Below are 13,817 nucleotides of genomic sequence, written 5' to 3'. Positions count from 1 at the left end.
TAAACCAGCTCCTACCCCTCCCCACCAAAATGACTGGATTTGTAGCATTCGCCAATTTCCGTGGTGTAACTCTTCCCACCATGGCTGCCTTCAAGCTACCCATACAATATGGAAGTTAGGAAGAGACACACATAATCCATTCTTTTTAAGTTTGACAGAGCTCGCGCCAACAAGTCACTGGAGACGTTAGGATCCCACAGTATCAGGGGCACCTGGGTGGCTCAGCCTGTTAAGCGTCTGACTTCGGCTGGGGTCATGATCTCATAGTCCGTGGGTGTGAGCCCCGTGTGGGGCTCTGTACTGACAGCTCAGAGTCCGGGGCCTGCTTTGGATTCTCTCTCTGTCTCTCTCTGCCCCTCCCCCACCCATACTCGATCTCTCTCTGTCTCACAAAAAGTATATCAGAGCTAAAAAGGACATCGAAGAAATTATTTTATTTATTTATTTATTTATCTATCTATGTATACATTTTTAAAGTTTATTTTGAGAGAGAAAGAGAGACAGCATGTGTACATGTGTGCACAAGTGGGGGAGGGGCAGAGAGAGAGGGAGAGCGGGAATCCCAAGCAGCCTCCAGAGTCCCACTCGGGGCTTGATCCCACAAACGGAGAGATTATGATTTGAGCCAAAATCAAGAGTTGGAGGCTTAACTGACTGAGCCACCTGAGCCCCTGAGGAATTTTTTTTAAGTTTATTCATTTATTTTGAGAGAGGGGGGTGGAGGGGCAGAGAGAGAGGGAGGGAGAGAGAGAGAATCCCAAGCAGACTCCATCTTGTCAGTGTCCCACATGGGGCTCAAACCCACAAATGGTGCGATTATGACCTGAGCCAAAATCAAGAGTCGGACCCTTAACTGACTGAGCCACCCGGGCACTTCCCGCCCTTTTAAATAAGTTTGCAGGCATTGCTGGAGAAAAATTTTAAATGAACCTTAGCCACACATGGGAAAATGAAGGTGTTTGCACAATGTCAGGGGAGGTAGCAGAGTTGGGACATTATCTTCTACCTTTTAGTTTAGTGAAATTTCTACTTCTCCTTGGGAATCACTAATACAATAGATGGAGCGTGGAACTGTGCTGTTTTGAGGGAACAAGAGTGTATAACGAAAGGCAGAGAAATTTCTCCTAGAGATCAGAAGTGGGTAGTGTTCTGGCATGTGTTTTGGTCAACAGGAGGGGTCTGTGTGCTGGGGGTTATATGCAAAGACTATTGCTGGGAAGAAGGGTCAGAGCCAGAAGAGATTTTGGGGGGAAGGCTTGGAAGACAAAATCCCCAATGGAACAGTTTTGTTCGGGACTGACTTTTCTTCCTGGGACAGGAACGTAATATGCTGACCTGGTGTACGGAAAAGAAAAAGTGGGCAAGTCCCATCCATGGCCTTAGGATCTATGTGCATGTGGGCAAGTTATTTCCCCTCTGCAGGGGTCAGAGTCTTCCTCCTTTAAGAGGGGTCAGGAAGTGGGGGTTAGGAGATGGTTTCCCAGGAGCCTTCCAGTGTGCCAGTCTCTGAGCCTGTGAATCAGTCACTCAGCGAAGAAGTCCCAACAACCATAATGTAAGAAGTGGGGGGAAGAGCTGGTAGAGCCTGCTGGGTTTAGTTACTTACACCCATTCTGGACAGACAGAAATCAGAAGCAATAGGAGGCAAAAGTGAGGTTTGTTTTTGAGTTTATGGCAGGTCCAGGGAGGAGAAGATATATTAGGGAAAAACAAGACGGAGGTTCCTCTTGATCATGTCATACTTTAAAACGACAGGACAGCCCGTCCTGAAAGCTCTTCAGTGGGGACTCATTACTTTCAAGGTGAGGTCCAAATTCCTTTGCATGGGTATAGGGAGATCCATTTTATTCCCTTGCTTATCTTTTCAGTCTCCTCTCCTGAGTCCCCCAGTCTACCCCCCTGAATTGCCCAGGCGGTGCTCCAGGAGCACCTACTGCTAGCTAATGTGCTGCAGTTTGGTCCTCAGCCTTTGCACAGAACCCCTCCTGGAATGTTCTCCCCATCACATTTGCTGGGCAGACATCTACTCCTTCTTTGAAATCTTGTGCCAGCATTCCAGTGTCTTCCTTAATTCTTTTTTACGTGGCAGCCCTGCCTCCAGAGAGAGACAATCACTCCCTTCCCTGTCTGGCATCCATTCTGTGTGAATGCCATTTTAATGCATTGCATTCAAGTTTCTGTGTTTATCTCTCCTACTTCACTGTGAGCTCAGGAGGGCAGGGAACTCCTGTCTTGGCTCCTGAGGTTGAAACAATGACAACTGTTGGAGCTGGTGACTGACTCCCAAATGCTGATAAAGCCAAGAAGAGAGAAGGGGAATAAAGCTCGTCCTGTAACCCGCCCTAGAGCGCCACCAATGGAGACAGAGTCCAGTGGGCCAACCAGATGCAAAGACTTTTGCTGAAAACCAGATGGGAGTGCTAATCTACCCAGTCCCTCCAATTGTTTTTAGCCCCTAAGGGGAAATTAAGTGAAGCTCCCAGAGGGGTGGGCAAGAGGGTTGTAAAGATACTGTAGAGCAAGGTTAATGAAAGCCTTGTTCAAGGCAGCTCCATGCTGGGCTCCAATAACGTCATTCTCTCTGGAGGGGAAGATCCTTCCTCAGCTCCCATGAAACCCCATGCCACTGCTAAGAGCCAGAGTGGATGTTGTGGCATGTCCCCAGATCCTCTTTCAGCACTGAGGGATTCACTCCACCCACCTTCCTTCGCCTTCCGTGGATGCTGCTCTCCAGAGCATGCCCCATTAAACTTCTTGCATGCCCACCTCCAACCTGGAGTGTGCTTCCTGAGGAACTTATCCTAGTGGGTAGTATCAGCCTGCTGCTGGGGGCTGTTGAGATTAGCAGAGTGGTCAGAGTTGGTAGGTCTGGGTGATGATCTCTTGGGACAGGGGCAGGAACTGATATTACAAACAGAATGGTGACTCCATCAGAGCGACCAGGGGAGCCACAGTAAGGACTGGGGTCAACCGAGGTCATCAGAGTGGTGCTTAGCCTTGGTCCGTAAGCAGTGACCCACCATGGTAGTCTGGGACTTTAGCAGAACCAAGAATGTGGCAGTGGGAGTGGGTCACACTTCTGATATCACACTGGCAGGAGCTCTCAGGGTGCTTCTGTCTCACAGGGTGCTCTCAACCGTGGCTACACCTTCGACTCCCTTCAAAAATACTGATTCCAGGTCTAGAATTTGAGAGATTCTCAAGGCTTCGTTAACCTACAGTAAGGCATAAGCCCTTGCCTGTTGTAAAGAGTCAGTTTCTAGTGTGTGGCTCTTGTTGAGAACTACCAATATGGTAGAAAGATGATACACTCTTATATCAGACAGAGCAGGGTTTGAATCCTGGTCTTACTGGTGGTTGGGGAACTTTATCATGTAGCTAATTTTCTGAGCTTCCATTTTTTCATCTGTAAAATCCTGTAAATCATATATTTTATAGAAATGTTGATGGGGAAATATGCTAATAGTAATTGCAATGATGGTGATGGTAACCTTCGATCAGTGGGGCTATTCTCATGATCACTGTTATCACAATTTGTGTCCACACTTGGCCTTATACTCCTCCTCCAGGGTACAGCACCTTAGGGTAGACTTTCTTAGCTCTTGCCCTATTATGGGGGAGATCTGTCTCCTTATCCCAGTTGTAGCTATTTGCAGTCCAGCACACTGTAGCTACAGCAGCTAAGTGGAAACCCACTGCCTCTGCTGGGGTTGACCAGATGATCAAACGTTGGCATCCACGGTTGCATTTCTGCTTACGCCTAGAATAACACGTGCAGCAGTTCAGCCCTTCAAGACCATGTGCCTGCTGTGTGGAAAAGTAAGCAAGACGGGTGTTACTCATACCTAAGGGCAGCAATGAGGCCCAGGGATACTCAAATGATATCCCCAGAATTGCACCAGTTACTATGTGGCTTTGAACAAGTTCCTTTTTCCTCTCCGTGTCTCAGTTTCTTGCTCTGAAAAATAGGAGTAGCTGATCCAGAAAACTTAACACTCCGCTCAGTTTGGTGCTGCTGGTTCTCCAAACATCCACCCTCCCCACCCCAAGCAAGATGCCTTGGGGGCTGATATCATGCCTGCCTTTTCCCACAGACTCCAATGTCAAAGTCAGGGCTCTGAGAGATGCCACTGTGCTGTAAGGGACCTGAGAGTCTGTTCTGGCTGCTGCCCACCCGAGATCCCTTCAGCCCCGCCCCCCAAGGGTTGTAAGTTTCCCCATTTCTCCTCCTGCCACCGAGAACTTTAAATAGCCTCCAGCACACTATGTGGGTGCCAGAAGTTTTAATTAAATAATGTCCAGCTGTCAGAAAAGCTGTTATAAACGGTCCTTTTGTCTGCACCACTGTCTGGGAAGCCAGGAAGGAGAGAAGCTAGTGGGTTATAAATACGAAGGCAGAAGTTCAGTGGGGAGCCTGGGGGGCAACAGCTTTTAGGCACCCTGAAAACCACTGAAGGGATTTATTTATTTTTAATATGTGATTAGTCCATGGAAGGGCTCTTAGCCCTGGCTCCGTGACTGCATGTGCATAAGGGATAACCTGAAAAGGACTGGGCAAACCGGGGTCCTTGTGAAGAGCTGTCTCTCCCAGGCTGCAATCAGTATCCCCTTTTACAATCCAGGTGGGAAAGTAGAGGGCAGGGTGGGTGCTGGCAATTCAGAGACAGTTCTCAGATGAACTTTCGTGATCACTTCCCTCTTCCCCTCCCTTTTTTTGGTCCCTCCTTCCTCTCTTTCAACACATACTCTTGAATCTCTATGACGTTTGAGAGTTCTCTCTAACAAAGAGGAATATATACATACTTGTGGAGTATGCATTAAGTGCTAGGTATTTTATGTATATTACTCCATTTAATTATTACTCCACCCAGAAGATAACTATTATAAAGACTGATATTGTAGATGAAGAAACTGAGGCTTGTTGAGATTAAACAACTTGCCCGGGTCACATAGCCAGTAATGAAAGGGCTGGGGACTAGAACTCCATTAGGCTGCAGACAATATCTTTTGTGTATTGTCTTGCTGTGGTGCTGCTGCAAAGGTACCTGGCACAGATAGAACTGGAGAAATATTTACAAAAGGAGGAAAGGAAGGGAGGGAAGGGGGAAGGAGGGTAGCAACTCCATTCTGTCACTCACCAGAGCCAACAACCTTTCCATCATGACACATTGTCTCTGGAGAGCACAGGCAGGCAGGTAGAAACAAGTTAAAATGTATAAAACAGTTGAGGGAAAGGCGTTGCTAAAAGGTGCATAAAAACAACATGATTAGGAAGCAGAAAGTTGGTTTCAAGAGTCATAGAGGAGGTGGAGCTAAAATGCTATGGGTAGTCGGAAGAGAGGGAGGTATGACTTCCAGCTACAGGAATGGGGGACTTCATGGAGGAGGCTGAATTTGTGCCTTGAAGGATGAGTGGGATTTGGACATTGAGAGATGAATGGCAGGTAGGCTCATCAGACAGAAGAGATGAGGAAGAATCATGAGTAGCCTATCAAGGAAGAGATAGACCCATGGTCAGTGCATCTGGGAACCACCGGATTGGAACCTGAGCTTCATGGTGTCCTGGTGAGGTGCCTGGGACTAATCTGGCAATGCCATGGGTGAGGGAGAGGTGGCCAGGGCTAAGGCAGCCCAGGCTGAGTGAGCCTGAGTCTGTGAGTACATGTGTGCATGTGTATACGCATGTATATGCCACGGGGGTGGTTGGTACTTTTGCCTGAGCTTAGGTGCCATTAGATGCAAGTGGAAATTTGTCTGTTTCTTTGGTGGATCTGTCATGTACAGGTCTGCCATTAACCTCTGTCTGGGCATTCACAGAGATCTGAATTTGGGTTCTGCAACCAGCAGAAACGGTATGGAATGACTCCCAGGATGGGCATATTCTGGTGGGTAGAGGACTTAGGCCCTAGCCTGCCCCTAGGAGACAGGGTCAGGTATGGCACCACAATGGTGGTTTTGGGGGTAAGAGGGTGTAGCACAGGGACTTGGGAGCTGGAGGGAGCTAGTCAGGGATAAGGGCTCTGACTTCACTTTTCTTCATCTGTCCCCACTATCCTGCAACCTGCCACCAGCATAGACAGGCTGGCCTAGGGCCGAGGGGCAGTGAAGGCTTCTCAAGGCTATTATTGAGCTGTCCCTCGCTTCTGCCAGACATTCTCTGAGAGTGATAGGAACACAGGTCACAGGAACAAACAGTTGATTTGGGGGAATCATTAAATAATGGTAGCCAGTGCCCTTCACCTATGTGGACAGGCCTGGCAGCATCCCCAAAGGCCAAATGGAAACTCCCAGGGCTGTTTCAAGAGGAATGGATGCTCAAAATGAGAAAAGCTGAGGCGGAGAGACTCAGGGTTACCTTGATGAGAGCCCTCCCCAGCACAAGACAAGAGCCCAGCCAAAGACAGCTGTCACTTTTGGGTGGAGAAGTCATCCCTTGATGGCCACAGAAGCCTGGCTCTTCCATTGACGGGGAGCCCTTGATTCCAGCTTTAGAGCAGGTGGTGTAGATAATTCTCCACGGGATGGGATTCAAGGGACATGGGTGGAGGATTCTAGTGACACTAGATACGAAGCAGGGATTCTGAATTTAGCATATCTGCCATCAAGCCCAGGCAGGTATCCCGGGTGGACTTGGGCATGTCTCTAAATGTTTCTGGGCCTTGACTTTTATACTTACAAACATTCATTCAGCAAGCACCTTGGGAGCACCTACTGTATGCGAAGTGCAGTGTTAGGTACTGGGGAGCAGACAGCAGAGAAAAGTAAATGATCTCTGCCCCCATGGCACTCCCAGTTTAGTGGAAATAAACAAGTAGTCACACAAATAAGTGCATTATAATGCATCACAATAAATTCTCTGAGGCAAAGGTAGTGTGGGTCCCATGGGAGAACCCACTGGGTTGGCCTAGGAACTGATACCTGAAGGGTAAGTACAAGTTATCCGAGTCAGACTTGGAGGAAGAGCTTGTGCAAAGGCCCTGAGGAGCAGAACATAGTAATATGTTTTAGGAGCTGAAGTTAAACCTGTGTGGCCCGATTGCAGTGAGCAAGGGGCAAAGCAGAATGACATGAGGCTGGGGGTGGAGGGCAAGAGACAGGCCGATCACACAGGAGCCCTTCAACCATGAGAAAGATTGCGGACTTCACCCCATGATTGTTGGGAGGTCACTGCTCAAATCTGAACAGGAGTGTGATGATTAGATTCACATGCTAAAAATAAAATAAACAATCAGAGATGGAAAAAAACCAACAAAACCACAAAATACTTGGACCTCCCTGCAGGGGAAAAAGAGATTTGAACAAGTATTTTCATGTTATAGCATTTACCCCCATGGGAATAATCTACTAGCAGAACAAAGAATTATGTACAAAAATATTCATTATAGTTAAAAAGACCAAAACCACTCTGGCTGTTGTGTGAAGAGAATAAGCACTAATAAGTCTCTTGTGTTTGCTTTGAGCTAAGAAAGACAGAGGCAGGGCCTCAGCCCCAGTGGGACCAGAAGCAATGATTCTCAACCTTGGCTGTACTTTAGAGACACCTGCTATGATAGCCAGCTTCCAAAACGCACCCCCCCCGCAAAAGCCTTACTCTCCTGGTATACATGTCCCTAGGTAGACCCTCCCACAACAAATAGGACTATCCTGTTCAATGTAACCCAAGAGGGTATGTGGATACAATGGAGTGTGAATTCCAAGGCCAGGCCAAGACAAAAGACATGGTGGCTTCTGTCTTGCTCCCACCTTCTTACATCCCTTGCTCTGGGGAAAGCCAGCTGCCTGTGGTAAGGATGACCAAACAACCCTATAGAGAGATCCATGTGGCAGGTTACTGAGGCCTCCAGTCAATAGCCATGTAGAAGAGCCATCTTGGAATCAGGCCCTCCAGCCCCATCTAATATCTTGACTATAACCTCATGAAGGACCCTAAGCCAGAACCACTAAGCCACTCCTAGATTCCTGACACACAGAAGGTATAAGAGGATGCCTATCTATTGCTTTAAGTCATAAAGTGATCTGCTGTGTAGCATTAGGCAATCGGTGTTCTTAGGGAGCTTTAAAAAATATTGATGCTCAAGCCCCAACCCCAGAGATTCTGATTCTTTTGATCTAGGGTAAATTCCAGGCATTGGTGTGTCTAAAAGCCCTCAGATGACTCTAATGTACAACCAAGATTGAGAACCACTGATGAGTGTAGTGGGTAGGTCAACCAAGAAAGCTTAAGCATGGTATTGCCTCAATTTCCAGAGCTAGAACTCAGTTTATGTTGAGCGTTCTATCCTGGGAGAAGGAAAAAGCCCAGTTTGTGGATTACAGCCCTGGGTCATTGTGCACTTACGGTCAGGTTGCCTTAGTGTCCACGGCTTCTGACCAGAGGATACCTAAATTTCCCTGAGGATACAGGCTTATAGAAAGGAAATTAGTGGATTTAGCTGAAGGGAGAAGAGAAGTCCAGCACCAGGCAGATAAATCCACCTTCTACAGACCACAGCTTTGACCCATAAACCCTCTATGCAGTCCTACACCTTCAGGATGAAGGTGTACAGGATGCTCAGTGTTCCAGTGATGGACAGCTCTCCTGATTCCTCCCACCTGCCATTGTGTTTTCTGCCCAGACCCTGTTCCTGCCTCTGAATATGCTCTTTGAAAACTTTATGAGCAATGATGACAGCTGACTCTGAAAACCTTTGTGCATCTTCAAGTTTCCATGGTTAACGGGACATTGTTCCCGTCTCTGAATAATAAGTCAGGGGGCCCGATGGTCTCTTTGCTCTCCTTCGTGTTACTTGCCTGATGAAACTTGCAATAAAGTAATTAAAATGATTGTAAAGGGAGCCCTAGGAGATGAAAGATGCTGATGAGACAGTCAGATGCTGTGAGCTCACCCAGCTATCTCAACACTGCACACCAGGGGTGACTGGGTTACTCTCCTGTGATTCTCCTAAGAATGGGCACTGGTACCAGCTGCATCCCTGTGATACCTCAGATGCTCAGAAGTACTGATAGATTTTTTGAGCACCTGGAGCATGGTAGGTGTAGGAGATACAGAACGTAGTAAGATCCTTTTCTTCTTTTTAAGGAGATCTTAGCTTGGCAGAAACAAATAAGGGAAGAGATAATAGAATGTGATGAGTACCACTCTCAGGGACCTGTGGAAGCCCAGAGGAGGCAATTCACTTGGCCCAAGAAGTCTCTGGAGGAGGTCAGATCTTAGGTGTTTTATTGCCTGGGTAAAGATGGTGGGAAGTCAGTACAAGAGGAATGGCAGGTACAACGTACAGGTGTGGGAGCTTGAGGCTCTTCAGGGAATTGCAAGCATCTCCTTGCAGGTCTAAATGCTTTCCTGGCACCTACAGCTTAGGGGGGCAGCCCAAAGGCAGCTGGCAAGCAGCACTTCTTTAGGCTGAGTACCAGGCTGTATATAGAAGGCATCCAGCAGGCAGAATTCACCATTTCCCATCACCCCACCCTGCTACATTCCCAGATCCTACTCTTGCTTTTCATCAACCATGGATGACCCTCCCCTTCACTGCCCCGGCCAAATGTTTGTTTCAGCCCCACCTGCAGAACCAGCACTTTGATCTGCTTTGTCCTCTGTTGCCTGATACACCAAACCCCTGGCTACTGGCCTGTGTTTTCCTCCTGTCTCCTGCCTACATCTTGTTGAAATTGGCTTCCATGTGATCAACCTTTCTGACTCTCAGATGGAACTCAGTGCCTTCTCTTAAGAGCTGTGTCCATAGGCAGCTTAGAATTTGTAAGTGTTCTTCCTGGAACCAGGAGCTGGACAGGGGAGGCCTGGGAAGGGAGAAACCCAAATGCCTGAGGGGATTCCAGGAAACACACGTGGAAGGAAAACCCTGGGTAAGAAGGTAAGGGGGTCCTGGGTATTTCCTACTTCCTGTCATTGGCCCTAGAACAGGAGTCACAGTGTAGGCATGTTCTGTGGATATAGAGCTAGGAAGATTGTGTAAATAGGTCACCTGGTCAGTGAAACAATGGAGGGTGCTGGGGCATAGCAAACAGGAGAGCCCACACCCACCTAATGGGGGATGCTGCTACTTAGTTCCGCTGTTCCCCATTCCATATGGGAATGCAGGTGCAGTGTAACTAGGCACAGGAATTTCTCAAGATAAACCCCAAATATGGATTTTAATGGAAAATAGTAGGCCGTTAATTCAAATAAAAGCAAACAAAAAACACCTGTACATAGAAAAGAAGGCAGCATGGTTTTCGAATTTCAGCAATTCCCCCACAGAAAGATGGGCCATTAGAGACCAAACCCTCCAAAGCTACAGACGTTGACAGCAAAGCAGGTGATGAGGTACCCCCAAGAAGCCTAACACACGAGCAGGTGGGGACAAATCATTAACAACCCTAAGCCCTGCAAGGTCTCAGCATCTATGTAGCAGGAAGCAGAAGGAGTGGTCAGGTGTTTGCTGGACCTGAGAAAAGAACAATACGCAAATGGCCAACTGAGACTCACTGGAAAGTTCTATGGAGGCAGGAGAGTTTCATAGTGATGGGGAGGAAGGGGGAGAGACACCTTTTTAATTGCTGCAAGGATGGCTGCCAAAGAGGTCCAGTAATCCCACTCCCTTTTAGGGTCTGGGAGGAGGTGACTTGTGTCCCACCGGAGTTCCAGGACTATCTGCTGTGCTGGCTCAAGTCTGCCATATTAATAAAGAGACAGGGAAGGTTGGCACCACCATCCCTAATACACACTCACGTCCTTCCCACCCGGCTCCCACGACTCCTCTCGGTGGGCCCTTGCCCTGCCTCGCTTGCCCAGCCTTTGCCAAAAGGAAGTGGGGCAGCCAGTGCCTTGGAACAGAGGGGAAAGGAAAGCCAGCCAATTGTATAGCAGCCGGCTGTGCTACTCCCCATGACAGGCACCTTAACATCAGCCTCCACAAGTTTCCCCTGGATCCTAAAAGAAGGAAAGAATGGGTTCTCCCACTTAGGTGCAACAATTTTGTGCCAGGAAAACACACCTTTCTTTGTTCAAAGCACTTTGAAGCCTCCTGTTTAGACTTAACAGGACAAACTTGGCCACTTAAAATGGATGCCGTTCCAACCGTTTTTGATTGGTGTACCCACTGAAAGTCTGTGAAACTCAAATCAAGGAGTCTTTTGAAGGAAAACAACACTTGTGCTCCAACAGGACCTCCTTGTTTAAGATCAAACATTAGAAGTCAGCAAGTACTACTTGAACGCAGTTATGCTTTTAGAAATCTTTTGAAGGCAAAAAAAAAAAAAAAAAAGGATAATTACACTGGAAAAAGAAATAACAAGCTTAAGAAAGACGACGAAAACTTGCTTACAAAAAGAACGCAGAGCAACACGAAGACGGATCAAAGTCACGTGCTTGATGGAGACTCTGGAAGCAAAGAACGAATTAGCCCAGGACATAGCAGAATGCATTTTACCAACTGCCTTAAGTGGTTTTCCTCTGGAAGATTTCGAGATTCCTGGACAAGATCAATAAGATAATTACCAAACATTACCAATTCTGTAAAACAGACCAAGAGGACCTTCATTTAAAATTAGCCTACATAGGGGCACCTGTGTGGCTCAGTTGGTTGAGCGTCCGACTTCGGCTCAGGTCATGATCTCAAGGTCAGTGACTTCGAGCCCCGTGTCAATCTCTGTGCTGACAGCTCAGAGTCTGGTGTCTGCTTCAGATTCTGTCTGTCTGTTTCTCTCTCTCTCTCTCTCTCTCTCTCTTTCTCTCTTAAAAATAAATAAACATTAAAAAATGCTTTTAAAGGACTATGACAACGTGTTTCATTTACATTAAAATTTTTTTTGTACAAATGTTGGGAGAGTACATTCTATGATAAGTAGGAGTTAACTAACATTAAATATGAGTTAAAGAAAGAAAAGAAACTAGAAGGTCTGCCCAGTCGACTAGTGGGCGAATGCAAGGGGTCTGTGACAAGGTCTGAAGGGATGGAGCATTCTAGACTCTATGACTGTTCAAAACTGACTGGCCAGGGATCCCCAATGCTCATACTGATGAGAAACTGCTGGGTATGGGATCAGAATTGAGTGGAATGGCGATAATAGTATAAAAAGAAAGAGTCCATATAAAAATGGGGTGGGGCCGTAGAGCCAGGACAGCTCAGAAGGCGAGCTGCCATGTTTTTAAATACTACACAAACACAACCAAAGAGGGAGCCTTGTGGAGTTAGAAGGCTACCCTGAACGAGGGCCTCCTTCACAAGGTTCAGGAACATTGCATTTACATAAAAAGCAAACATAAAAATGTCAAGGGTGAAACCCACACAGAATTATTATTAGAACAAAGAGACTAAGGAAGAGAATAACATCTTTATAGACGGTGAAAGTGTGCCAGAGAGAGGTACCTACAAAATAAATCAAAACTGTAACCTATTACTTCAAAATGAGCTAAAAGACATTAAGGAAATGACATCATCACCCACATGAATGAGAATAATAATAATCATAACCTCAGAGATTACCTGACAAATCACAGAAAGGAATTGGAAGAACAAAGTTGTTTCAGAAAGGAAGACCCAAAGTAGAGGGAACGTGAGAGTGAATAGATATAATAAATAATGCCTTATAGATAACAGAAAGTAAATAGGAAGAAATTCATAAGACTCAAAAGAAGGCGGAAAAAAAGAGAAGATAAAAGGAATTTGAGAGAAAATGAAAATACTAAAAGATGCCTGGAATATTTTGTATGTGGCAACTGTGGTCCCGGAAAAAGAAAACCAAAGCAAGGGGGATAGAGCAAATACTAGAAATGATAATTTAAGGAAACTTTCCCAAAATAATAACAATAATTAAAGATCTGACCCTACACATTGAAAGAACACATGCACACAGTGTACATGAAAAACTGAGGCCGAATGATTGACAGCAAGATGTCTTGGTAAAATCGCTTCACGTGAAGAAGAAAATAAAAAAAGGCAGAAGAAAATTATTCAGGCATCTAGCCAAAAGCCAGGAAATGGCTTATAAGGGAAAGAAAAATCAGGTTATCAGACTTTCTGACAATAATGCTTTATGTTAGAAGAAAATGAAGTGACGTTTTTATGGTACCTAAGGAAAGCAAATATAATTCAGGAGTTTTATATCCAGAAAAACTGGCTTTTGTGTACAAAGGGCACAGGTAACTATTATCTGCATGTAAGAACTAAGGAATTTTATTCCTAAGAGCACTTTCCGAGGGATTTACTAGATAATAAGCTTCACATAAGCAAAACAATCAAAGAGACATTGATATATATGATACGCTAATATAAAAGTAGGTTTGAAGGAGGGCCAAAAGGCAGAGGGTATAGTCTGCAAGGCTATATGATTTGAAAATACAGGTACAACACAATTACACAAGTTCAGGAGACAAGGAGGGGGACAATGCATATGTTTTTTCTAATTGTTTTCAGTAATCATATTTGGACAGTAGCATTTGTATTGTTTTTCCAAGACTGTTGAGTGGGTAATATGAGGTAAAGCAAACAATGAATCACAATTAATCATTGAATCACAATTAATCATTCTAACCTTATTATGTCCTGCATCCTCAAGAAACCAGGAGGCTCAGTTTGGCAGAAAGGAGATACAGATGCAAATATATACACTTTATTTATAAATTTTTAAGGTGCCCCTTAATTTACATAAGTATATAGGACAAAGGTAACATATCTACTGGACCCCTTTGGTCCCTAAGACCTCCTTATTCCAATTCTGCCTGGGAGGACACTGGGTACTGGTTCTAACATGGATCCCCAACTTCATATTCCCCTGCCTTTTAGACATTTAAATTTATTTATAAATTTATTTATTTA

General features: G+C 45.8%; 1 pseudogene; it reads left to right on the top strand.

Moving 5' to 3' along the window:
• Positions 1-11,544, top strand: part of LOC109251793 (THAP domain-containing protein 2-like) — a 29,775-nt pseudogene extending 18,231 nt beyond the window's left edge.
• Positions 11,545-13,817: the final 2,273 nt, after the last annotated feature.

The sequence above is a fragment of the Panthera pardus genome, unplaced genomic scaffold (assembly GCF_024362965.1).
Source record: "Panthera pardus isolate Hobbes unplaced genomic scaffold, ASM2436296v1 HiC_scaffold_3, whole genome shotgun sequence".
NCBI classification, from domain to species: Eukaryota; Metazoa; Chordata; class Mammalia; order Carnivora; family Felidae; genus Panthera; species Panthera pardus.
The sequence above is the reverse complement of the archived record's forward strand: the minus strand, read 5'-3'. Positions and strand labels throughout refer to the sequence as shown.